General features: G+C 42.7%; 1 pseudogene across 1 annotated transcript; it reads right to left on the bottom strand.

Moving 5' to 3' along the window:
* Positions 1-14712: 14712 nt before the first annotated feature.
* LOC144457492 (uncharacterized) lies at positions 14713-25685 on the bottom strand (annotated as a pseudogene). The gene is made up of 6 exons (XR_013486829.1): positions 23104-25685; positions 20133-20210; positions 20016-20048; positions 17586-17669; positions 16701-16792; positions 14713-15270 (listed from the first exon to the last, which is right to left on the bottom strand). The product of XR_013486829.1 is annotated as an uncharacterized LOC144457492 (transcript).
* Positions 25686-25717: the final 32 nt, after the last annotated feature.

The raw sequence follows: 25717 nt of genomic DNA, 5'->3' as shown, positions 1-25717 counted from the left end.
TATTTGAAAGTGGCTAGCTGGAGCTCAATCTTTATCCTCGAGTTTTTCATTGCAGGAGCCTTGAGGCCTGGCAGCTGTCTTAGGTCTGCATTGATGGGTGGGAGGAATATGTACATGCAGGCACACGCACACACACACACACACACACACACACACACACACACACACACACACAAAATCTGTCTCTCTAACCTTGGAGTTGAGGACTGCCTCATGCAGAAGACGATATTGAAGGGAGGTTGTCTTTGGTTTGATTCCTCTGAATGTTCATTAATTCTCCCCACCCCCAAGACATGTAAAAAAAAAATGAACTAATTGTTTACACCTTCCCACTCACCAGCACTCTCATTCCCAGATTTTTTTTTAAAATTGGACCTGTGATTTTCACTGTGCCTCATTGTCATGCCCACATTAAGTCAGTTCATTTTCACATTTGCTAAGAGGTTCTGATCTACTCTCTCCTGAATGTATCTTATAATAGTTTGAGTGGGTTATCCACAATTTGAATCTCTCCTAAGATCACAGATCACAGATTTAGAGCTGGAAGGCACCTCAGAGTCCATCAAGGCCAACACTTTCATTTTACAGATTTGGAAAATGAACCTAGAAGGGTACAGAGACCCCAAGATCACGCAGGTAGTGTCAGAGGAGGGATAAAACCAGTTCCCTTTCTCTAAGTTGCTGATACAAGGTTAAAATGGGAGGTAATTGGGACCAGGCCTAGAGGTGGAGGGTAGAATGTCAAGAGTATAGGCAAGCGTGTCTACATTTCAACATGTAAATAGCCCAACGTGAGTTGGAATATTAGTTCCACTAAACAGAGATTTTCGAAAGTTCATTGGATTTCTGTGGATGATGTTTTTATATTCCTTGTCCTCTCCGCACCACCCCCCATACACACAATGCAATAGCTATTTGGGGGTGGGCAAGGGAGAACAGGAACTGTGTCCCTCTCTTCTCACCATCAGAAGTGACTCATGTGCCATCCCTAATCCTGAACAAGTGTTACACAAATATGTGCCCCTGGCCATGACAGACACAGTGAAAGTGAGGGCAGGAGGAACAGCATTTGTTCATGGAAAGAGCCCTGGACTTGGGGGTCAAAAGCTCTGGGCTCAAGTCTCAGTCCTAATATGCATTTACTTGTGGTGGGGCTGTGGACAATAAACAATCAATTCCCAAACGTCCATGAAATGCTTATGATGTCCAAGGCCTTATACCACGCTTCCAGTTTGGACTTGTGATTTCTTCTGTGTTTGGAGCTTCCTCTGAGGAACTCCCTTGGCCTGTGTAGATCAGCACCTTCTTGGCACTTAGCTAATGAGTTCTCTAGGGCAGTAAGTGAAGTGATCTGTTCTGGGTCAATTAGCCATGTGTGAAGTGAAGTGAAGTGAAGAAAAACTTGAACCCTGATGATTCTGAGGCTAGCTCATTATCCGCTATATCATGGTGCCTGTTGGGGTGCTAGGGACACAAAGATAGAGAAACAAATAAACTATGCTGTCTCTATCCTCAAGGAGATGAATGTGACACAAGCTGCCCCCCAGGCCTGGAACACTCTCCCTCCTCTGCTCTGACTGCTGACCTCCCTGGCTTCCTTGAAGTCCCGACTAAAATCCCACCTTCTACAGGAAGTCTTCTCTAATCCCTCTTCATTTCAGTGCCTTCCTTCTGTTAATTATTTCCTGCTTATCCTGTATATAGCTTGCTTTGTATATATTTGCATGTTGTCTCCCCTGTTAGATTATAAGTTCCTTGAGGGCAGGAACTGACTGTTTTTTGGTCTCTTTTTGTATCCCTAATTCTTAGCACAGTGCCTGGTACATCATACATACATTAATAAATGTTTATTGATTAATATTTGTAAATATTGCTTATACATGTATTTATATTTATAAATATTATTTATATACACTATTTATGTAGTGCTTTACTATTACATTACTATCTACTATTACATCAGCTAACTGTTTTTTCTTAGTCTCCTTCAATGGCTTCCATCCACATCACACCCCCTAAAAGTGGATGTACCCCAAGGTTCTGTCCTGGGCCCTCTTGTCTTCCCTGTCTCTGCTTTCTCGGTAGCCTCATCAATGCCCAATGAGTTTAACCATCATTCCTATACAGATGTCTCGACAGATTAGATATTCAGCCTTGACCACATTATCAACTAACTGCTCCTTGGACATTTCCAACAGGATGTCCCAGAGACATCTTAAACTCAATCCGTCCAAAACTGACCTCGTGATCTCTCACCCTGAACCATCCCCTCTTCTAGACGTCTCCGTTTTAGTGAAGGCATCACCACCCTTCCAGCATCTCAGGGTTGTGGTCTCTGAATTATCCTGGATTCCTCACACTCCCTCAGCCCACATACCCAATCAGTTGCCACATCTCGTAATTTCTACCTTCATAACATTTTTTTGGATTATTGTCGCAACTGACGCCATCTCTCCACTCACACAGTTGCCATCTTAGTTTAGAACCTTACTGTGTCTCGCCTAACTGATCTCTCTGCCTCAGCTCTCTTCAGTCCTTCCTAAACAGTGTGACCAAAGCAGTTTTCCTTCTGCGTGGATCCGGCCACATGACTCTTCTACTCAGCCAGCTCCAGCAGCTCCCTATTGCCATGAGATAAATTTTAACATCTTTGCTTAGATTTTAAAGTTCTATACCGGCTGGCTCCAGCTTCTCTTTCCAGCCTCACTGGAGGTTCCTTCTCTCGCTCTGTGCAATCCAGCCTGCTCTCTGTTCCTCAGACAGCACACTCTATCTCCCTTTCCTCACACCTGGCATGCATTCTGTCTTTTGACCTCTGTCTCATAGAGTCCCTCTCTTCCTCTGAGATGAAGCTCAGGCACCATGTTCTCCATGCAACCTTTCCTGATTCCTCCCAACTTCTAATGCCTTTCCTCCCAAACCACCTGGCATTTATCTCCCCCATCAGACTGGAAGTTAATTGTGAGTAGGAATTGTTTCATTCTTTATACTTATATCCCCCCTGCCTAGCACATAGTAGCTGCTTAATAATACTTGTAGTTGACACATAGTAGGGGCTTAATACTTGTTGATTAGTTAATCTTCACAACAAGCCTGTGAGGCAAGGTATTGTAATGCCTATTTTACAAATAAGGAAACTAAGTCTCAGATTAAGTTACTTGCCCACAGTCACAAAGCAGTGACAGAATGCTCTCCTGCCTTCAAGGCCAGAAATCTTTCCACTATATCACAAGACTTCACCTTTTGGTACCTTAGTTTTCTCATCTGTAAAATGGGAATCATACCTGTATTCTCTCCCCTCACAAGGACAAGCCTTTTGCAAATTATCAAAGGACTATGTAAATTTGAGTTAACAGCAATACAAGGGCATCACTGTACTGCTAGAAAAACAACTTGAGGTGAAAGCTGTCCTGGTATGACAGTGAATTAGGACCGCCATCTTTGGAAAAGAAGGACAAGGTCATGTTACGAGTGGCATGCTGCTAGGCAGTTCTGGAGTGTTTCATCAATATTTGTTGACTGACTTAAAAACACAGATAAGTGGAGAGCTGCGACCCTTCTAGGAAGTCGAGTAAGGAATCTCACTCGTCACAAGCCTTTATAAGCTCTGATATGCCCCCATTCCCTCAAGTCCCCATATTTTAGTTTCACAAATCCAATAAAGATCTGCCTCCATAGATTGCATCAGCATCTAGCTGAAGTCAGCTTTCCTGGGCTGGTTCTGATTCAGTACTGAGGCTCCTCAAAGGAGGAGACAGAACATCTCAAATGCAAAGAAAAGGAAGAGCCAAAAAGTCATTGATAAACAGTCTGTGCCGACACCGCACCGCGGGGCGACCTGGTCTTCTTCAGATCAGTTCTATCTGCCATGACCCTTCAGCCATGCTGTGAAAACCACTGGCAAGTAACAACAATGAACAATAGCTAGCATTTACGTAGTGCCTAAAGGTTCGCAAAGTACTTCACAAATATTCTCTCATTTGATTCTCACACAAACCCTGGGAGGTGGTGCTATTATGATTCCCATTTTGCAGATGAGGAAACTGAGGCTGAGAGTGGTTAAATGATTTGCCCAGTCTCGTGCAGCTGGTGTCCGAGGAGGTAGGATTTGAACTCAGTTCTTCCAGCGCAAAGTGTGGTTAGCCTCTCTGGGTCATATTTTCCTCCCCTGCCAAACGAGGGGGTTGGACTCCATAGTTTTTGAGGTCCCTTAGGTCTCTGGGTTCATGAGGGCAGCAAGCTTTGCTGGCTGACCACTAGAAGTCATTAAGCTACAGTGCCCTCTGGTGGGGACAAACTATCCTACAGCCTCCTGGAGTAGACCGGTCTCCTAAAGGAGCAATGTGGCCAGTGATGGTCCAGCTTCTGACATACGGCCCTTAGACAGGACGGACTGACTGACTGATTGGGGCTACTGATGCTCCCTTCCCAACTGGCAAAAGTCCAGTCTTGCCTGCCCTGAATGTATCAGGGACTCGTCGCAGCCGTCACCGACTAGCTCATTGATTATGTTACAAGGTGAAAAGATTTTTTTTTTTAGGCAATTGGGGTTAAGTGACTTGCCCAGGGTCACACTAGTAAGTGTCTAAGGTCAAATTTGAACTCATGTTCTCCTGACTCCAGGGCTGGTGCTCTATCCAGTGCACCACCTGGCTGCCAGGGTTAAAGGATTTTTAAAAAAATGTTATTCTGAAATTAAACATCAAAAAAGTGTTTCCAAATATAAAGAATAGGAGAACAGAATTCTATGTGAACTCATGAATCTCTATTTCATATTGTTTGCTTGTAAAAAAATACACATTTTTAAAAGCATCTACAACACTTTCAAAACTATTCTACTTGCAGGATTATAGGACTTGGGGCTGAGCAGGACTTCAGAAACTGTCTAGTTCAACCTCTATCATATTGAAAATGAAAGTGAAGCTCAGAGAAGTAAAATTTAAACAGGTAATAAGTAGTAATAGTTGTTGTTCACTCATTTTTAGTCATGTCCACCTCTTCATGACCCCATTTGGGGCTTTCTTGGCAAAGATCCTGGAGTGGTTAGCCATTTCCTTCTCCAGTTCATTTTATAAATGAAGACACTGAAGCAAACAAGGTTAAGTGACTTGCCCAGAGTCACACAGCTAGTAAGTGTCTGAGGCTAGATTTGAACTCAGGTCCTCCAGGCCTGGTACTGTACCCATTTCACCACCTTGCTGCCCTAATAAGTAGGGACAGAATTTGAACCTAGGTCTTCTGAATCCAGAGCTCTCTCTACTATACCAGATTTGGAGGCAGAATAGAGAAGAAGGAATTAAACACTTACTAGGCACCTACCATGCTAAGCACTTTGCAAATATTATTTCAGTTGACCCTCACATAACTCTGGGAGGCAGGTGCTGTTATTATACCCTTTTACAAGTAGGGAAACTGAGGCAAGCAAAGGTTAAGTGACTTGCTCAGAGTCACACAGCTAGGAAGTATCTGAGGCCAGATATGAACTCAAGTTTTTCTGACTCCAGGGCTTTCACTCTATTCACTGACACCTACCATGACCACAGACCTTGAACTAGAAGAGACCCAAGAAGGTCCATGTTAGACAATCCTCTTATTTTACAGATGGGGAAACTGAGTCACAGGGGGTTAAGGAACATGTAGTAAACATTAAAGGAAGGTCTCAAACATAGGTCCTATGCCTTTCAGGGCTCAGGGCTCTTTCCAGGCAGAAGACATAGGTTCGAATCCCAGTTCCACTACTAGGAAAGTCACACATTCTTTCAATTAATCCTAAAGAGTCTGGATCCATATTCACCAATATATTTACAGCAGCACTTCTTGTGATAGCAAAGAACTGGAAATAAAGTAAGTGCCCATCGGCTGGGGATTGGCTAAACTAGTTGTGGTACGTGAACATCACAAGCTGCATGAGGACTTCAGAAAAACTTGAGAAGACTTCCATGAACTGATGCAAAGTGAAATAAAAGCATCAAGGAAACAACATAGACAATGACTAGAGCAATGGCAAGAACACTGGCCGCAAGGGATGGAAAGCCAAGGTAGGGTCACCAAATTACAAAGAACAAGCTTGGCCCCAAAGAAGAGCCGGGAGAAGTTATCTCCACTCACACCTTTTGTGTGTGCGTGTGTGTGTGGGGGGGGTCCATGGGCATGGGATGCTGAATATTTTCATTTTTTTCAAGACGTTGGTAAGTTTTACTGATTTTTTTCCCTCTTCTTCCTTTTTCTTTTAAAAATATTATTTGCTCTATGGAATAATTCTCTGGGAGGAAGAAGGGAGAATATAAATGTAGATGATATAAAACAAAGGTTATCAATAAAATATATTTTTGAAAAAAATGTAAATGGAAAGGCCAACAACCACAGTAATCAAAAATGAAGTTTGCAAACTTACAAACCAAACAAACAAACCAGAACCCCAGGCTTGACCTCAAAGAAGAGAATGGCCAAAGTCCTCTCCCTGAAACATATGACACATAGCTTTTTTTTTTTTAAATAATGTTCAGAGTTTTTTTTTTCCCCTTCTTCCTATTTTTTCAGTTTAAAAAAATTCTTTATCACAAGAGATGTCTCTTTGGGAGAGAGAAGAATACAGGAGGAAATCTAGGAAATGTGAAAGGAAAAGAAATGAATAAAAATCTATTTTTAAAAGATTTGATTTTGACTTTCCCTGGGGGAGCCTATAAAGTGAGATAATCACTTTAAAAGCCTAGTCTCTGTTCCCTCAATAGGAAGACAAGAGGCAACTACTGTAAACTCCTGCAGGGAAGGAAGCTGGGAAAGATCTATGTAGCTCTGTTTCTTCTTCATCTTAAAAATCCAACATACTTTTAACATGAAAGTCTGAGAAATAGGGTGAAAGGGTGTAAAGAACTGATTCTAGACTAGAAAGGTCTAGCACTCAGGCCTCCCAGCTCCTCTCCAGCCTGCGGGTTTTATTTTTCTGTAATGCCTAGGATTGTTTCCTTACACAGACAGGTGTATTGGCCCTCTGCGTGTCTATTTATCGGAATTGCAACGTTTAGTTAATTCTCCAATCTTTTCACTTTGTCCACAGAGACTTAAGGGCCAAAAGCTGGGGAATAATACCGCTTTAACAATGCCAAAACGACTCCGTCAGCTCCCTGCCTCACCTTGGATAACCTCTGAGAGCACCAACCGTTCTCTGCTTCCTCTGGGACATGCTCAGAAATAACCGTAGCAGCAGAGGAAGGAAGCTGACGACTCCAACATCCCAACATGACAAAGACCCAGAGCCGGGGCAGCAGATGAATTAAAAGGCTAGGTCTTGTCGACAACTTGTACTTACCCCCTCCTACTCCAGGAAGGTCCACCCAGCTACAGAAGCTCCCTGCTCACACAAACACAGCTGTATCAGCCGCCGGCCAGCTGCCAAACACTGCTGACAGATACACGGAACATCTCCTATCCCAGTTAAAAATAAGTCCCCGGCTCTCCCTGGGCCCTTGCAAGTAGTGTGTTCATTCTGCCACGGAGGAGTTTTCCAGGAATACTGCAAAATAGACCTCTGGAAGTACTTACATAAAGTCGGCCAGAGTGAATTCTATCTATCCTTTCCCTCCTGATAACGGTCACAGAGAAAGGATGGAAGAAGATTGCTTCATCAGTGCCTACTGTAATAGGTAAGGCACTGTGGGGAAATACACAATGAAAGATACCTACCTGTCCTGCCCTGCACATGGTACAATGGAAAGAGAATTGGGTCTGGATTCAAATGCTGCCCCTGCACTTAGTAGCTGCGTGACCTTGGGCAAATCATTTAACTTCTCTGTGACCCAGTAATTTGTAATAGAAGGGAGTCAAACTAGATGAGGGTTTCTTTTTTTTTTTTTGGCTAGGCAATGGGGTTAAGTGACTTGTCCAGGGTCACACAGCTAGTAAGTGTCAAGTATCTGAGGCCAGATTTGAACTCAGGTCCTTCTGACCTGGTGCTCTATCCACTGTGCCACTTAGCTGCCCTGATGAGGGGTTCTTAATCTGAGGTTTGCGAACTTTGTCTGCTTTGATAGCTGTATTATAATTGATTTCCTTTATGCATTGAAAAGCATTTATTCTGAGAAGGGAATCTATAGGTTTCACCAAACTACCAAAGGGGTCCATAAAAAAAGGCTAAGAACTCCTAGACCATATCTGTACAAAAATCTTTATACCAGCTTTTTTTGTGGCAGCAAAGAGCTGGAAACTGAGGGGATGTCCATCAACTGGAAAATGAATGAATGAATGAGTTGTGGTATATGATTGTGATAGAATATCATTATGCCATAAGAAATGACCAGGGATTGGTTTCAGAAAAAACCTAGGATGACTTGTATGAACTGATGCAAAGCGAAAGGAGCAGAACCAAGAGAATATTGTACACAGTAATAGCAATAGTATAAGGATGATCAACTGTGAAAGACTTAGCTACTTTGATCCATACAATGATTCACAATTCTAAAGGATTCATGATGGAAAATGGTATGCACCAACAAGTGCAGATTGAAGCATATTTTTTCCTTGTTTATTTTTCTTGTCTTGTTACCTGCAATGTGGCTAATTTTGGAATGTTTTGCATGACTTCCTATGTGTAATGGGTATTGTGTTTCTTGCCTTCTCAATGGGTGGAGGAAGCTGTTAGCTCACTTAGCTTCTTTGCTCATTTCTAAGTAAACCATCAAGTCATCGACCAATCAGGATAGTTGTAGTTCTCTCTTGGCCTATGCCTTTAATTTCTATCTCTTACTGCTATTTGCCAGCATTTCTAGAAGTAGGTCTAGGGTTCTGGCTGAAGATTTGGTGCAGATTCATTGGGCCTTGCCTCTTACATGGGCAGATCTCTCTGCTTCAGGGTGAGGTCCTGTGGGAGAACCAGCCCAGGTAGACTGAGAAAACTGTCCCCCCACTTTCTTGGCATTGGGAGTTCCTAGCAAGCAGATCAGGTCCCTTGAGATGAAGCCATTGCTATGAAAATAGGGGTTCTCTCTTTAATGGGATGAAATAACGGCCACAATTCTCAGAAGTCCAGAAAGGAGGCAAGGAAAGGAAATTAGCTCATAAACTTAAGATAGAATTATCACTACAATGGGCAAAACCTTTCCCTGACTAGCTTCCAGGAACGGAGGGAGCAGGGGAGTTGTGCAGAATTTGAGTCAGAGGTCTTTCCAGCCTGGAGAATCAGGTGATGCTGAGGTTGGCCAGTCCCCTCTTTGGGGAGGCTCTTCATTAATGCCGACCGGCAGGGGATTGGACTAGTGTCTTCCATCTGGAAAAACAAACTCAATACCATGATCAGAGAGAATCAGACATAAGGCAAGAAACAGTAGGGCTCCTAGAAGCTTCTGAATCTCTGTTCTGGCAGGTAGGATTCCAAGGGCTAGAGAGAGGCATCTTTTATACTTTTAGTCTCTAGTAGAACAGTCCAGAGTAGGAGAAAACTACCCCCCTTGGATTATATCTTGAGGACAGAGGCTCTGTCTACTTTGTAACATGTCCTCCTATTGCTCGATATATACTCTAAGACAACCTACAGATGCTCAAGGAATATTTTTTGACTGAGAACCCTCTCCTTGCTTTGCACACCCACGTAACCTCTAACCCTCTCACTACTCCAATCCTGGAACCCCAAGTATACATATACTAGCCCAGATTATTTTCAGCTGGCCTGTTGCTCCTCTAGGATCTTGGGACATCATAACTAGCAAAGGCTGCATCTGATAGAGCAGAAGTTATCTTTCCTTTTGACTAGCATGAGAGCAGTCATGAGCCCATACCCTCTCCAAGCCAACAAACTTTCGTGAAGTACCTACCACGTGCAAGACACTGTCCTAAGTACTGGAGAAAAATGTGGTAGCATTTACAAAGAGTTTTACATTCATTATCTCATTTGATCTTTGCAGCTCTCTAAGATGGAGAATTCATGTATTATCCCCAAGTTTAAGATAAGAAAACTGAGGCTCAGAGTAATTAAGTGACCAAGTCACATAGACAGTGAGTGTAGGAGACAGGATCTGAACCCAGGTTTCCAAGCCTGAGGAACTCATGGCCCTACCTGCTGCCTCCCCAGCTTGCAAAGACAGAAGGGCTGGAAAGGAGGAAAGGGGATATCCCACACATCAGTGCCACCCTGGCTATTCTGGGTAGATGCTATAATTGCACTATTTGGAATCTATCTTGACAGGGAAACAAAGAGGCAGCTAGGTGGCTTGGTGGATAAAGTGATGAGCCTGAAGTCAGGAAGACTCATCTTCCCGAGTACAAATGTGGCCTCAGACACATACTAGCCGTGTGACCCTGGGCAAGTCACTTAACTCTGTTTGCCTCAGTTTCCTCCTCTGTAAAATGAGCTGGAGAAGGAAATGGCAAACCACTCCAGCATGTCTGCCAAGGAAATCCCAAATAGGGTCATGAAGAGTCAGACACGACTGAAACCATGGAACAACAACGTGTGAGATGTTGTGCTAAGTGCTGAAAAGGACTGAACAACAGCAGAGGGAGAATGAATTTGTATGTAGGCGGTTGTTGATACTAAGAAGAAATGGGGCAGTCAAGTAACTGAGGTGATAATTGGCTGTAAAAGTTTTAACCCATGTTTTGAGGTGTAACCTACCCATAAGTAGTTAAAAAGAAAAAAAAAAGCCATAAACCAAGGCTGATGATTTCAACCATCAGAGGAAACAGGGAACAGAGAAAATGGGGCAGAGACATGCATTCCTTAACTGGACCAAACCAGCCTCTAACCCAGGGGTGAGTTACTTTCAGCCTCGAGGCCACATGTGGCCCTCTAGGTCCTCAAGTGCAGTCTTTTATGAAGTTCTGTGAAGTTTGGATTCAGTCAAAGGGCCCCACTTGAGGACCTAGAGGGCCACATGTGGCCTCGAGGCCGCAGGCTCCCCATCCCTGCTCTAACCTGTGGACCGCTGGAGCTCAACAGAGCAGGCTAGGGACAGGAGAGTCAGGAATCGAACACAAGTTTGATTTCAAAGTGAGAGAAACAGCTTACAAGCAAGGGGTGATGTAGACACATGTGCCAGGCCCCTGCCCCAAGTTGGGAGACCCGAGGCAGGGTGGGGATATCCCAATGCTTACACCAATGGTGGCACAGTGAGCTGTAGCCCTGACAGTGAGGGGGAACAGCAGCAGTGAGACAAGTTTGATTCACAGCAGGGCTTCATGACCAGAATTTGTCCAAACTCGTCCTGGTGTTGGTCAAAGCAATATGATAATTATGTGGGATTTTGCCAGAGGGTGAGATTATCCAGACAGTGAGCACAAAGGATCGCTGTTATGCCAAACTCAGTGGCACAGCCTGCTTAGCTCTGGAAAACAGGGTGTCTCCTAACATCTTGACACACTGAACATGCCACGTTAGTACTGCTGCTCTAGCCGAGTGGCTTACTTGTGCTCCAAGTGAAGGTGATCTCCTTCCTGGAGAAGGTGAAGACGTGCAAAAACACTCCTCTCCAGGTTATTGGGAAGAATGAAGTGTTCCTAAAGAACATGGAATTTTTTTCAGTGGAGAAAAGAGGGAGCCAAGATGCAGAAGGGGCGATGGAAAGACCCTTGTCAGGATGTTGGAAGAGCAGAAGAATGTTAAACAGAGGAGAAAAGGAAGAAAAAGGCCGCCTGAACAATTAGAGCTTAAAGACTGTATCTGAGGCTCTTCCTAAAAGGGAGGGAGCTGGATGTTTGAGGAAGAAGTCCTCCAGAGAAGGGTATAGTAGAACCTTGAAATTAACAGGTGAAAGGTCATCCAATAAGGGTCAGGGGGAGAGAAGAATAGTGGTGATGGTTGTTTCTCTGCTCTGGCTACTGAAGCAGCTAGTGGTCAGCCTGATGACAACAACAGAGAAGTCTACTGTCTTCCCAGGTTGCCTATCCAAGACATTACTGATAAGGCTCCCAAGACTTATCAGAACACATGAAAACTGTGCACTTTTTGTGACTCTTGGGTCTGTGGAAAACAAATGTTACTGGCAGCGGAAACCTAAGCAGCATTGCCAGTGCTTATGAAGTCTTGGGCAAGAAACTGAAGAACAAAGGAGCACAGGTTGCGTTTTTTTCTCATGGTCCATCAATCAAAAAGCATTTAAATATTATTGTGTGCCAGGCACTGTCATCCATTGAAGTAAGAAATATAGAGGAGAAAAAATTAAGCTGGTAAGTGAACAACTAGCTAAGAAACTGGTATCTGAAAATGAGATTTGAATTTTTTCAAAATAAAGAGACGGCAGATTTCCTGGCCGGAGATGGAACACCTAACAATGATGGGTTAAAGTTATTTGCTGGGTATTTTGCAAATCTAATCAAAAGGACTTTAAAGTTAAAAGATAAGAAGACCACTTATGTGTATCCTCCAAGTTCGATGCCATTGAGAGTAGCTATAAAAAAGGAAGAATAGCAACGGAGATGCCCACAGGTTTGTAGGAGACAAAATACAAAAAGAAGCCGTTAGTAAAACTCTAGTCCTCAAATGTCTATACACAAATGCCCAAAATTTAGACTACAAACAGGAAGATCTGGAGTTCCTAATGCAAGGAGGCAAATTTGATTTCATAGGCATCATGGAGAGTTGACGGCATGAAACTCGTGATTGGATCATGGCTCTGGATGAGGATTAAAATGTTTGAATAAAATGAAATAAGGTAGGTGAAATGGATGGGTGGGTGTACTGTATCTTAGGAAAATATCCTTGATGAAAACTTGCAAGAGCCTCACTATGGAAGCATGACATGTATGTGGGCAAAGGTCAAGAAAGGGAAAAACAGAAGTGATTTTTGTCACTGGAGTATATTACACACCACCTAGACAGAAAGAGGAAATAGATGAGGAGTTTGGGAAACTGTAACTTGGCACAAATCTGACACAGAGGCTTAGGGATGATGAGTGATTTCAGTTCTCTAGACATCTACTAGAATTTTCTTTCTGCCCAAAGCAAAGTAGCTAATGACTCCTTGACTTGGCTCTGTGATATTTTCATCCTTCAAAGGTGGAGGAACCAACGAGGGAAAATTCTATTCTGAACCTTTTTTTCATTAATAGGGAGGAACTTGTTGCTGGGATAGAAATGGCGAGTGCTTTGAAGGAAGGTGAACATTTACTTCCACAGTTTGAAATAAAGGTGGAAAATGGAGCAGAGTTTGACATGCACCTTAGGTTTGGGGAAAGCATTTTTCAGTGAGTTCAGAGGAAAGATAGATAGAATGGAATGAACTAAAATGCAAGTCAGCCCAAGAGTGAAGGGAGATGCTTATGAGATTCTGAAGACATAAAAGGGAATGATTCCAGTGAGGGGAAAATATGGGATTTTACCAAAGAGACCTATGTCAACAATCAAACCAGACTTTAAAAGAAATGTACAGAAGATGAAGTAAGTCCAGGTAATAGAAGATAATAACAAGAGCTTGTCATGGTACTCCATAAGCAGTGTCAGGAATGCTAAAATTCAGGATGAGCTGAGCCCAGTGAGGAAAGCTAAGAACAACAAAAAAGGTGTTGGCTTGTTAATTTATTTAGTAATCTTTGGAGAAAAAGGAGCATCAAAGAAGGGATAGGACCTTTGCTTGGAGGATATGGGTGGGATGATGATAGCTGACAAAAGAGAGAAAACAGAACTGTTGAATTTTTATTTCACTTTTAAATAAATTTTAAATAAAATTTTAAGCAAATTTTAAATAAAATTTTAATTTCATTTCTCTGCTAAGGAGAATGAACTTTGACCTGGAGATGATGGAATAAAGATGAATAATAGCAAGTTGATACCCAAGATAAATAAGGAATTAGTATAGGTAGCTAGCTTCTCTGGATGAATTCAAGTCATCTGGCCTCAACGAGTTACATTCTTGAGTCCTAGAAGAACTGGCAGACGTGACGGTTAGTAACATTTGAAAAATTATGGAAACCAAGAGACCACAAGACTAGAGAAAGGCAAATGTCTTGATTTTCAAAAAAGGGAAGAGAACGGACTGTAAACTATAGGCCAGTGAGCTTGACTTAAAATTCCTGAGAAAATTCTACAACAAGCCATTAAAAAATGGTTGGTGAGCTTCTAGAGAGAAATGATTACAAGGAACTAGCACGCCTTCTTCAACAACAGGTCATACCAGACTGACCCAAGTTCCTTTTCTGATGGGATTCCTCGACTAGTAGATGAAGGAAATGCTGTGGATGTAATTTACCTGGACTTCAGCAAAGTTCTTATAGAGAAGCTGGGGAGAGAAAGGTTAGATGAGAATACAATCAGATGGATTCAAAACTTGTTGGATGGTGGGATTCAGATAATTTTTCAATGTCAGCATGGCAGGAAGACTCTCATGGAGCACTCCAGCCATTTATGCTTGGTCCTGGGTTATTTGACATTTTTACTAGTTACTTGAGTAAAGAACTAGATGGTATACCCATCAAATGTATTGATGACACAAAATGCCTCTCATGCCAGGAAGAACTTCCTAACAATTAGAGGTTTCCATAAGGATTGCCTTGGGAGGTGGTGGGATGCCCCTCCTTGGAAGTCTTCAAACAGAGGCTGGGTGACCACTTACCCATATGTTAAAGTGAGAATTCCTTTTGCATACTGATTGGACTAGATAACCATTGAGCTCCCTTCCAACTCCCAAATTCTATGACTTTGCTTTTGTGTCTCCCCAGTCCTCTAGTTTGGGAATCTCAGAACCAATGGATTCTTCATTTTTTTTTAAACCATATTCTCCTTTATTTTTCAACAGAAAAGAAGTATATTGGAAGCCCTTCACTAGGTGAGAGTTTGAGGCTAATGCCACCTAAATGCCATTGGGGATTACAGGGCACAAGTCTAAAGCTAAGTATTCAATACTACATTTAATTAGGTCCTGACATCACACCAAGATGCCCAGGCTTTTCTCTCCACAAGTCGCCAGAAAGACTCATCGGAGGAGCACATTTGTACCCCCACCCCAAATCCTCTGCTGCTCTAAGCCTGATGATTCACTGCTAGAAATTTAAAATAAAAAATTACTCATATTCAGGATTTGTTGGAGAGGGCTGGGAGTTGAGTATTCCCTTCCACGGCCTCTTGTCACAGATACTTAAGCCGGGGAATACCTGAAGGACAGCTTATTTGGCACAGCATGGTAGGGTCCGATTCCCAACGTCTCTTCTGGGACTGAGCTATTCAAGGTCTTGGCTGGAGAGGGAAAGCTCTCCTTGGCAGATGACTGGCTTTTACTCAGTTCTTCCTGACCCAGTGCAGTCCCAGGTAAAGCTTCTCCAGATGGCCTTGGAAAGTCACTCCTACCAAAAACAGTGCCCCTTCCCAGTGAACCTCCTGCAGGTTAGCAGAGTCTATAGACTATGCCTACAAAGTCAAGGGAACTGAAGAATAAGCAGGAAGAGAGGGGCCCAAGAACCCCAAGTAGGAAGGATTAGTTTAGAAAAGGCATCAGAACCTGTCTTCCCCAGAGATAAGAGGAATAAACAAAGGGGTGGATAAAGATACAAAAAAATTTTTGAGGTAGAAAGGATGTAAGTAGAGGCAATCTGGGTCTGAGGGTCTCCTCATTAAAGTAGGAGTTGACTTCATCTTCTGCCTGGAAGGTTGGGAGATGGAGATTGGGAGCTTAAGAATGGAAAAATTTCTTACTAGTTGTGTGACCCTGGGCAAGTCACTTAACCCCAACTGCCTAAAAAAAAAAAAAAGGAAAAATTTTAGGACAGGCCTTGTGGGGGCTGCAATAGAGTCTATAAAAGCAAATAAAATGATTGCTGAATCAGAAAATGAAGTAAAAAAGCATCAGAGGGGCTGTCCAGGTGTGCCTTGTTATAAACCCACACATTTGCCTGTCACCACTCACATATGGCAGGTTATAGCAGCTTTCATTCTGTCTGAAATGAAAATCTACCCTGGGAGAGCCTTCTTTACTTTCATGCACAGTGATAAGCTCAGTCTCTACTCTGGTTGCACTTTTTTTGGGGGGGGGATGAAAAAAGCATTTATTCAACACTTAGGATGTGCCAGCCACTGACTGAGGTAAGGGCCGGATAATGTATAGATGCCTACATTCCTATGTGCCAAGCTCATGATAATTACTTCACCTGAGAAACAACCTGGGGATGGTGGGAGGAGGGGGAGTGTTCCCTGAGAAGCTCAAAGAAAACTTGTGATTGTTCGAGTCTTCCAGATCTTAAGCCCCAGAAACAAAGACTGCTCCTTCAAGGGGGTGGGGAAGTGACAAAACCGAAAGGTTCTGGATGAGAAAGAGGGGAAGTCAAACCTGTGACAAGGACTTCAAACTCTTTCAGGTTTACAAGGGACCTGTTTAAATAACTCTGGAGCATTAATCACCATTTTGGAACCTGTCCAGAGCACTAACAGGAGGATAAGCTAAACACAAGTCCAGAGAAGGGAGCACTGGGTTCACACATCTAGCCTGGAGCTCCATCCAAAGACCCTCCCATACCAGATATCCTGCTCCTTAGAGTGGTTACCATGGTGGTGCAAGCACAGATTCCAGACTCTCAGGCTAGGTCTTGGCAACCTTGAGTTAATGATGCTCCTTAGCCAATCTTCCTCCAAGGCCACTTGTTGGAATGCTTGGTGCAGCAAATGGAGAGGCCTGATGATAGAAAGCCTGATGGTTTCTGTCCTTCAAGTCTTGTGCCCTGTCCGCCACGCCACACTCCTGCTCTTCCAATTGAAATGTTATGACATCACATTACTTTATATTCTGTAGGCAGCCTGGCTGAGGTATGGCCCGATGAGCTGCATGGATTTCCATAAAGTTTCAATCCACATAGCACAGAGTTTGGGGGTCTCTGCAGCCTGCAAAAACAGTAAGCATGAGGAACATCTGGCTGGCTTCTAAATCTCAGTGAACTTGACCCCAAAGCAGGTTAAAAATCAGTCACTACATGATCTTGTCACTATTGGCTTCTCCAGCTCTCCCAGATGGCGCCAACATGGGATGAGGCTTAGAGGAACCCTAGGGGAGGGGTTAGAAAAAGCCTGTGGTGATCCACAGGGATGAGGAGTGGGCTTGGAAAGTGTTTTAGGATCGCTGCAATCTCAAGGATTCTCAATGGAAAGACCATTTTATTTCCTAAATTTTGCATTGAGTGGCCATTGTATGCCTGGAGATAGAAGTATTTGCAAAATACTTTTGTTATTAATAATTAAGCTATAAGAAGGTTTTACCATAAAGTTCCTGAAAAGGTTTTAAGAGTAATGGCCAAGAAGTGCTTAATACACATTTGTTTAACTTCAAGTACACAGGTTAGGCAGGAAACTAGGTGTGCAGGCTCTCTTTCTCTGCCATATTAGGTAGTGGACTGAACAGGTCAGGAAGCCCAGCCAGCTTCCACCTTTCTCTTAGGGGAGAGGAGCCTGAGTTCATCAGTGACAGCACAGCAGAGACCTTCATTCTCCTATATAAAGTGCAGTCTGTAGCTCCAGTCTCAATGTCTAGCTGTTCCCACCTGGCACCTACAGGCAGCTGCATGCCTTTTAAAAGGGACATTAGGAAAAGCTGCCTGAAGGAGGGCAGAATTTAAAACAAAACATCCCGATCCCCACGATCCCACAGATTAGACAGTTGCCTTCACAGAAGCCACCTTACCAGAATTTTCTTCTTCCCATTTTTCATTGTAATCTCAAAGAGGTAATCACCATTCAGTGTCCCAAATTCCCTCACAGCCTGCACCTAAGGAAAAGCTCACCTTATTCTGGGAATAATGACCAGTATACACAGTAACAATAAGTATTTTCACAATGCTTTTTTACTTTTCATAGGCTCATTAGAGCCTCTGATCATGGATGTAAAGTTAGACAGGATGTTCGAAGCCATCAAATACAACCCCCTCATTTTACAGATCAGGAGACTGAGGCACAGAGAGGTTAAGCAGTTTGCCCATGGTTATGAAGCTAGGAGGTGTAGGATGAGGACCCTGGTCTGCTTGGTCTCCCTGTCTAAGTCCTCCTCACCGAAGTCTATCCTCCACTCAGCTGTCAAATTAATCTTCCTAAAGCACAGATCTCACTATGTCATCCCCCACTTAATAAACTCCCAAGGCTCCCTATCACTTTCAGGATCAAATATGAAATTACATTTAACATTCAAAGCCCTTTGCAACCTGGCACCCTCCTACCTTTCCAGTCTTCCTACTCCTTACTCCCCTCATATACTCTACGATCCACTGACACTATTGCTATTTCTCGAACAAGAGACTCCATCTCTAGGCATTTTCACTTGCGGTACCCATCCTTGGAATACTCTCCCTCCATATCGCTACCTCAGGGCTTCCCTGGTTTTCTTCAAGTATCAGATAAAATCCGTCTTCTACAACAAGCCTTTCCTGATCCCCCTTAAAGCTAGCGCCTTTCCCTTGTTGAGATATATATCTATATCTATATAGATATACATACACACATACATATAAACATACACATATACACACATATGTGCATACATATTTCCAATCTGTCCTGTACATAGCTTTTTGTAAATAGTTCTCTGCATGTTGTGTGTCCCCCCCCCCCATTAGACTGTGAGCTCCTTGAGAGCAGGGACTGTCTTTTGCCCTTCTTTGTATCCCCAGTGTTTAGCACAATGCCGGGCACATAGTAGGTGCCCAATAAATGTGTATTGACTGGTTGACGTTAGGTCCAGTGCCCTATCCAGGCCATAGCACCATGCTATACTCCTGATTTTCTAGTTGGGTTTGCATGCTATTCTATTTTCATGGTATCTCACAACTTTATAGGTATGAAAACTGGGGCACAGAATGATTGGTCCAAGATCAGAAATAGCCACCAGCCAAGCTGGTACTGTTGACTTCTATCCCCTTACACTCAGGTCGACTCACTTTCTATAAAACCTCTTGGATATGCTTAGATTTAACAAGTGTTAAGAAAAATACATCTACCAGATAATGAAAAGAAACCTGGGACCTTCTTGCCAAATGCCATGGAGGCTCTGATTATGCTCTTGTTCTGTCAAACAGACTTCACCTCATGATCTTGCCTTTAACTTTTTGTTTTCTGAAGGCAGAATATATAGAGGTGTTAGAGCAGGACTGTGTTACTGCTTGTATCTGGTCATGCATCTAGAGAATGAAGTGATGAAACTTTTCTGTTCCATTTTAACTAGGTTTCCAACTGCATAGTGTCTTTGTTACCGTCACTGATGTCATTCAGTGATGTCCAACTTTTCATAACCCCATTTGGGGTTTTCTTGGCAGAGAAACTGGAGTGGTTTGCCATTTCCTTCTCCAGCTCATTTGACAGATGAGGAAACTGAGGCAAACAGGGTTAAGCGACTTGCCCAGGGTCACACAGCTAGTGTCTGAGGCCAGATTTGAACTCAGGAAGAGAAGTCTTCCTGACTCTAAGCCCACCACTGAGCCACCTGCATGGTGTTTTACGGGATGGCAATTCTAAAGAAACAAGTCCCTTAACTCATACTCAGGGTTTACTCCTAGCAAAAGGAGGGCTTAAATATGTGAATCCTAGAAGGCTGAGCCAATACCATTCCTCCTAGCCGCTAGTCAAGAGCCAGCTCAAATACCAGATGCTCCAAAGCTTCTTTGACTGTTTTCTGCCTGCAGTGATCACGTTTGTCTAGAAAATTTGATACAGATAGACAGATAGATAGATAATACAGATACTGATATACCAGATAAATATGTATATGTGTGTCAATATGTATTGTGTGTGTGTGTGTGTATAAACTATCTTCTCTCTGGAAAAAACTGTTTCTACTATTTATTCCACTTAATTGTATACTGTATATACTATCTTGTGATACCCATGCTCTTTTCCTCTCTCAGAGCTAGTAACTAGGGCCATTGCCATGTGAGTTACCACGAGGAATGGAAAGATAAACCTTCAGGATTCTCTTTGCCTTTCACTTGTGCTGTCTGCAGAAATGCCCATGTTTAAGATACCTACCCAGAATCTGCAGTATTCACGGGAAGGCCTCTCTTAGGTCAGTCCAGCCGATGTTCTGGGGGCGGCTGAATATCATTCTTATAAAACACCATTTACTTACTGCATGCATGTGGTATTGTCCTCGGAGGCAAGCCTAAAAACACACAGCACCATCTCAACCTTCTCTGATGAACAGGGCAGAAAGTGAATAGGGGGCAAACATAAAGCAAACACCTACTGCATCTCCACCCTTTTTCAGAAAGAAAGAGAAGGTAGTATTTTGAAGTTGGAACCAGTATTGTACCCACAAAAATTTCTAAAAGAGAAAAAGGTATTTTTAAAAATCATTATACTATACTTTTATTATTTAGCAATTTATCAACATACCACATTTTAATAGCAAGGACAGTTCTGGGATTTGTCCAATAATAATAAAGTTTACATGCAAACACATGTGTAAAGATTTTTATCCAAGATGTGGTTTTTCTTTTTTTCTTTTTCAAGATGTGGCTTTTTCAAGGGAACTAAGTGATGTATGACTAGAGAAACATTTCTTTATACAGTAATGGATCTATGATTTGAGATGGGCGTTCCATTCAAGTACAAACTCACACCTTTCAGGAAATGAGGTTATGGGACTGGGAGTATAGTTCTTCAACTTCACTGGCAATGTGGCTGGAAGCAAGGGTTCCTTCTTCACCTTTTTTGTGTGTCTTGGACCCCTTGGGCAGGCTGGTGAAACCCAAGGGCCTCTCCTCAGAATTGTGTTTTTAAATGCATAAAATAAAATGGAGAAGGTTACAAAGGGAAATCAATTATATTAAAACAGATTTATAAAAATATTAAAAGTTCAGGTTAAGAACCCCTGGTATAATGAAAAGAGCATTGATTGGGGTCACAGTGAGAGAGGCCTGGGTACTGATACTTATCAGCTCCATGACTATGGGCAAATAGCAACCTCTCTAGGTCTCAGGCTTCTCACTCATAAGGTTGAGGATGGATAATCCTTGCAGTTTTCTATCACACAGGGTGATTGGGAGCAAAGCATGCTGTAAACCATAAAGCACTAGATAATGATAATGATGACTTATATGTGGTATTGTCTGAATGAATCAGGAAAGCAAGCCGTCTTTGGCTGTTGAACCCAGAGCACTGCTCAACTTGCACAGGGCTACTTGTCGGTTGCTACTTCACCACCTCCAGATGGTGCCTCCATCATGTGCTACATATTACCAGAGCCAGGCACCATATCTGAAAAGGACAGCCAGAAGCCAAAGAGCTCTGAAAGCTTCAGAAGGCTTTTTGGGTATCGTCAAAATTCTCCTGCCGTATTCCTTCCCACGAAAATAAGGGCCAATTAATGTTCAGAAAGAAATATGTTCCTTTTCTCTCTCTCTCTCTTTTTTTTTTTACTGAAATATCTTCCTTTAACTTTTATTTGCATGGTAGCGTCACATTTACTCCATGCCCTAAGTTGTTGCTTCCATTTGGGGGGGGGGGCACGGAGAGACTTTTTTCTTTTGAGTTTAGGAACGATTGGTTCCTTTTCAGCAAGTACCATTTCAGTATGGCAAGGGGAACTCATGTATGGGTTGATTTGGCCATGAGCCCTTTAAGTATGCCTTCATATTTTGGGAGCCTTCTTCACCTGGATAAGCTCAACGAGCAGAGAATGCACATTCAGTCCCTTCAGGTCTACAGTTCTCTCTATTTTCAAGCACACAAAGCAAGCACCTGAACATTTTTGGGGCCAAGGATTCCATGTACACTCGGCCCCACTGCACCTCTGCCAACTCCACCATGCTCATCAATGGAAAGGAGTGCACTATACGTGCTCTTGGTGGTCTGGACAGTTCTACTGGAGTTCTTCAAGTGGACTCAGAGATCTGAACACCTTGACTTGCATGATTTTGTGGGATTCTCTGGAGCAAGAGATTGCCTCATGATTTTAAATGATTACCTAGGGCAACTCAAAGGATCTTTTAAAATTCTGAATTTTTTCTTTGCTTCCTCCTATTTATTTAAAATTTTAAAAAATTAATCTTTTGTTTTTATATTATTTTCATTTCCAACTATATCCCTCCTTTTCCCAGGGGCTCATCCCTTGTAACAAAGAAAAAGCAAGGAAAGAAGGAAGAATGAGCAGCTCTGCTAAACTAACCAGCATGTCCACAGGGTCTGATGGGCATAGTCAATATTCCACACTCAGAGTTCCCCACATTGACATCATGTGTCAGAACTTGCACTCAGGTCCTATTGACTTCCAAGCCAGGTCTCTATTGTCCCACACTGCCTCACTATGTTCCAATTTTTTGAAAATTGTAAAATCTGACTAAATACAAAATAACTTTAAAAAAAGGTAAAGTACTGACAGCAAATCAAATAATACACAGCTGAAGGTTGTTCCACCTCTTGAATCTGAGTTCCATATCCACATTTTAAAGCCAGCCTTCACATCGATCTGGCTAGGAAGCTGACTTCGGAGCAGTGAACGCTTCCTGTTAGAGACTAGTTTCCAAATTCCTAACATCTGAACAGACCTCAAGCTCACAAATGATGCTGGATCTACCCTAACAGCATGTGGACTTTATTCAACCACCAGGTTGTACACTTTGTGTTCCTCTATTTTTCTGATACTGTATTGAATGAAATCTTTGCAGTTGTTTTTTTTTTTCTTTTGAATTGGTCAAAGCTAGGACATATTGTATTCCTACATTCCAAATGCCTCATTTAATAAAGTTTTATACCCTTTTAAGGAGCCAGAACATGTTAGTGCTACACAAAGTTAAAGAACTTGTCCTTCCTTTCTATTAATTATTCAGTGAGCAGACAGGAAGACCTGAGTTCTACTACAGCTTCAGACACCTTTTAGCTATAGGACCCTGGGCAAATCACTTGACCTCAGCCTCAGTTTCCTCATCAGTAAAATTGGGTTAATAATAACATCTACCTCCCCGGGTTGTTGCAAGGATAAAAAAAATACATTTAAAAAAAGTATCACACTTTTCAAATGCTAGTTATCATCATCATCATCATCATCATCATCATCATCATTATTATATCATTAAATTGCTTTGGAGGGAAAACACATCATTAAGGTTGTTTGGCTAGGGGTTTGTTGAAGGCATCAAATATAAAAAATAAAAACAGAATTGAGAGCCACTGAAATGTTTGTTTGTTGAGGATTAATGAGTAATTAGCTAGACCACTTAACCATTTTTTCTTTTCTTCAGGAAACTTTCAAAAACCAAATCCTCCCCTTGAGCCACTACTTCCATGTCCTTTCCCCAGCGCAGGTTTTCCCCTTGGGACGTTTCCTCTTTTCCAGCTTTCCCTAGCTTTCTCCCCATAGGAGGAGCTAGGCACAGAACATTCCAAATTCATCTCACTTCCTCTCCCGAGGGTCTCAAAACAGAACCCAACCTGCACTGCCCCCCTCCCCCCAACCTCTTCTAACTTCAGGGAGCGCTTCTACTGCAACATTGGAAAGCATTTACAAATCAATCAGGACACTTTGCTCCTTCACTGTTTAGCCTCATGTCCACAGTTAACATGTAAGACAACATCCTGGACTTCAATAAGCGGCTCTCAAGATGTTACGTAAAAATACTGCTCAGGCTACGAGAATGCATGACACTGAAATTCCAAAGAGTCAACATGATAGATAGAAGTTTCTGTTCCTATGACTGCCTTCCAATATACTAATGGCTGCTTATAATAAAAGTAGTCTAAGAAATGCATGTAGAAAGTATAACCATTTGTCCTCCAACAAACACAGTCTCTTTTAAGTTTTGTTCTACTTTCTAGGTAGTACTATTTATTTTTATTTCTACCGGAGAGACTTCTTTTTTAATCACAATTTTCTATTTCCCAGGGGTCCCCCCCATTTGGTAATCTCTACTTCTTGTTATTACTACATTTAACCGATGTGCTTTTCTTTCTTCCACATTTCCCGCCACTTAAAAAATATTTGGTTGGGGGACAGGACAGGGCAGGGAGAAATCAATACAAATGCTGACCATTTTCCAACTCTGTAGAAGGGATATGCTTAGAGGTAGAGGTGGGAAAGAAGTTATTTTACCCCTTCCCCAGCTGCCTCTCACACCAATTCCTCTCCTGCCCCACTTCTAGAAACTTCCTAAGCTTCCCCAATGCAGTTCTAACCCCAAGAGGACATGCCAACAGTCTGCCCTAGGTAACCAGTCCTTCTCCACTCCCCCAGAGTTAAAAGTGCTTAAGTCCCAAATCAGAAACTTCAAAGAAGATTCTAAATATAAAATACCTCTCAATCAGTCATCAATTATTTCTTAATCTCTCACAAAAAACACTCAGAAAAGCAGCTTAGTCTAAATCGGTATTTCACTCTTAGCAGAGAGGAATGTGGAGTTAGAGCTTACCACAATGCCTGGCACACAGTACACATTTACTAAGTGATTTGAGTTCTACATTAGCTGTCAGGGACTCTGGATAACCATTCTTTAGTATACAGGAATAAGAATTTCAAAGCTCACCGAAGATGGCCACAGGTGCAGGCTGACCATGTTCTAGATGCGTATATAATACCCCCTCTGTCCCATTTTAGAGCGGCATAGGCAAGTCACAGCCTCTCCCAGAGTCTTATCATCTGTCAATAGGGATAACTGAACTACCTACCAGATGGGACAGTTGTGAGGAAGTTTTCTGTTTGGGGTTTTTGTGGGGGTTTTTGGCCAGCTTTAAAGCACTATGTTTTTTAATATATCAGGCAAAGAAATGGGGAAGCAAATAAGTAAATATGGTGCACACTCTATAAAAACTGATAACCAGCAATTGTGTGTGGCTACTGTACTCTCCAAGGACAGGTCAGCTCTCCAAACTGTTCCCTTAAAAGAGTAACAACAATCTGAGAAGGAGAAAGGTCCTTGTGGGGAAACAGCAAATCACAAATGACGTCTGAAAACCAGCTGTGACTCGCTATTCTCCCATATGCCACCAAAGGCAGCAACTCTGTCCTCGTTTTTGAATAAATGTCACCTTTTGTTTGAATGACAGACTTAAGAGATCTGGAAAGGCAGATAGATATGAGGCCGCATTCAAGTCTATGGAGAAACACTGATTGTCTCCTGGCTCTGTCATCCTCTCTTCCCAATCTTGAACCCTTTGGGAACCATCCCTAGCTTTGTCTTCCTGCATCTGGGCCTCAGATGAATTACTGCCATCACCCCTCCCCCTCCACTCTAACTCACATACTGCTGGACCGAGACAGAAGAAATCACACCACGGGGCTGGCTGACTTGCTATGCGGTCTCACAGGAGCCTCGCTCCAACCAGGCCCTCCTTTTATGCCTTTCCTGACTGGTTCCCTGTCCCACCTCCCACGGTGGCTGTTCCAGACCTTCCCCTCCCTCTTCAAACATGTCGTGGCTCCCCTGGCCACCACCCTCTCAGTGGAGGTCCCCTCCAGAGCTCCTTTGAATCTGACTTGTCTATATCTTGTGTAGATCCACACATGTACACATAATCTCTGCTATTAGAACGTAAAGTTCCTTGAGGACAGGGACTGCTTTTTGTCTTTGAATCGCCAGGGGTTAGCACAATGCACGGCACATAGTACGCACTTAATTGGGGCAGCTAAGCGGATAGAGTATTGGCCCTGGAGTCAGGAGGACCTGAGTTCAAATCTGACCTCAGTCCAAATAGCTGTGTGACCCTGGGCAAGTCACTTAACCCCGCTTGCCTCAGTTTCTTCAACTGCCAAATGAGCTGGAGAAGGAAAGGCAAACCCCAAACGAGGTCATGAAGAGTCTGACACAAGTGAAATGACTAAACAACAAAGTGCTTAAT

This window comes from Phascolarctos cinereus, unplaced genomic scaffold (genome assembly GCF_003287225.1).
Source record: "Phascolarctos cinereus isolate Bilbo 61053 unplaced genomic scaffold, phaCin_HiC Scaffold_5;HRSCAF=322, whole genome shotgun sequence".
Lineage (NCBI taxonomy): Eukaryota > Metazoa > Chordata > Mammalia > Diprotodontia > Phascolarctidae > Phascolarctos > Phascolarctos cinereus.
Note: the sequence above shows the minus strand (reverse complement) of the source record. Positions and strands in the feature narration are given on the sequence as shown.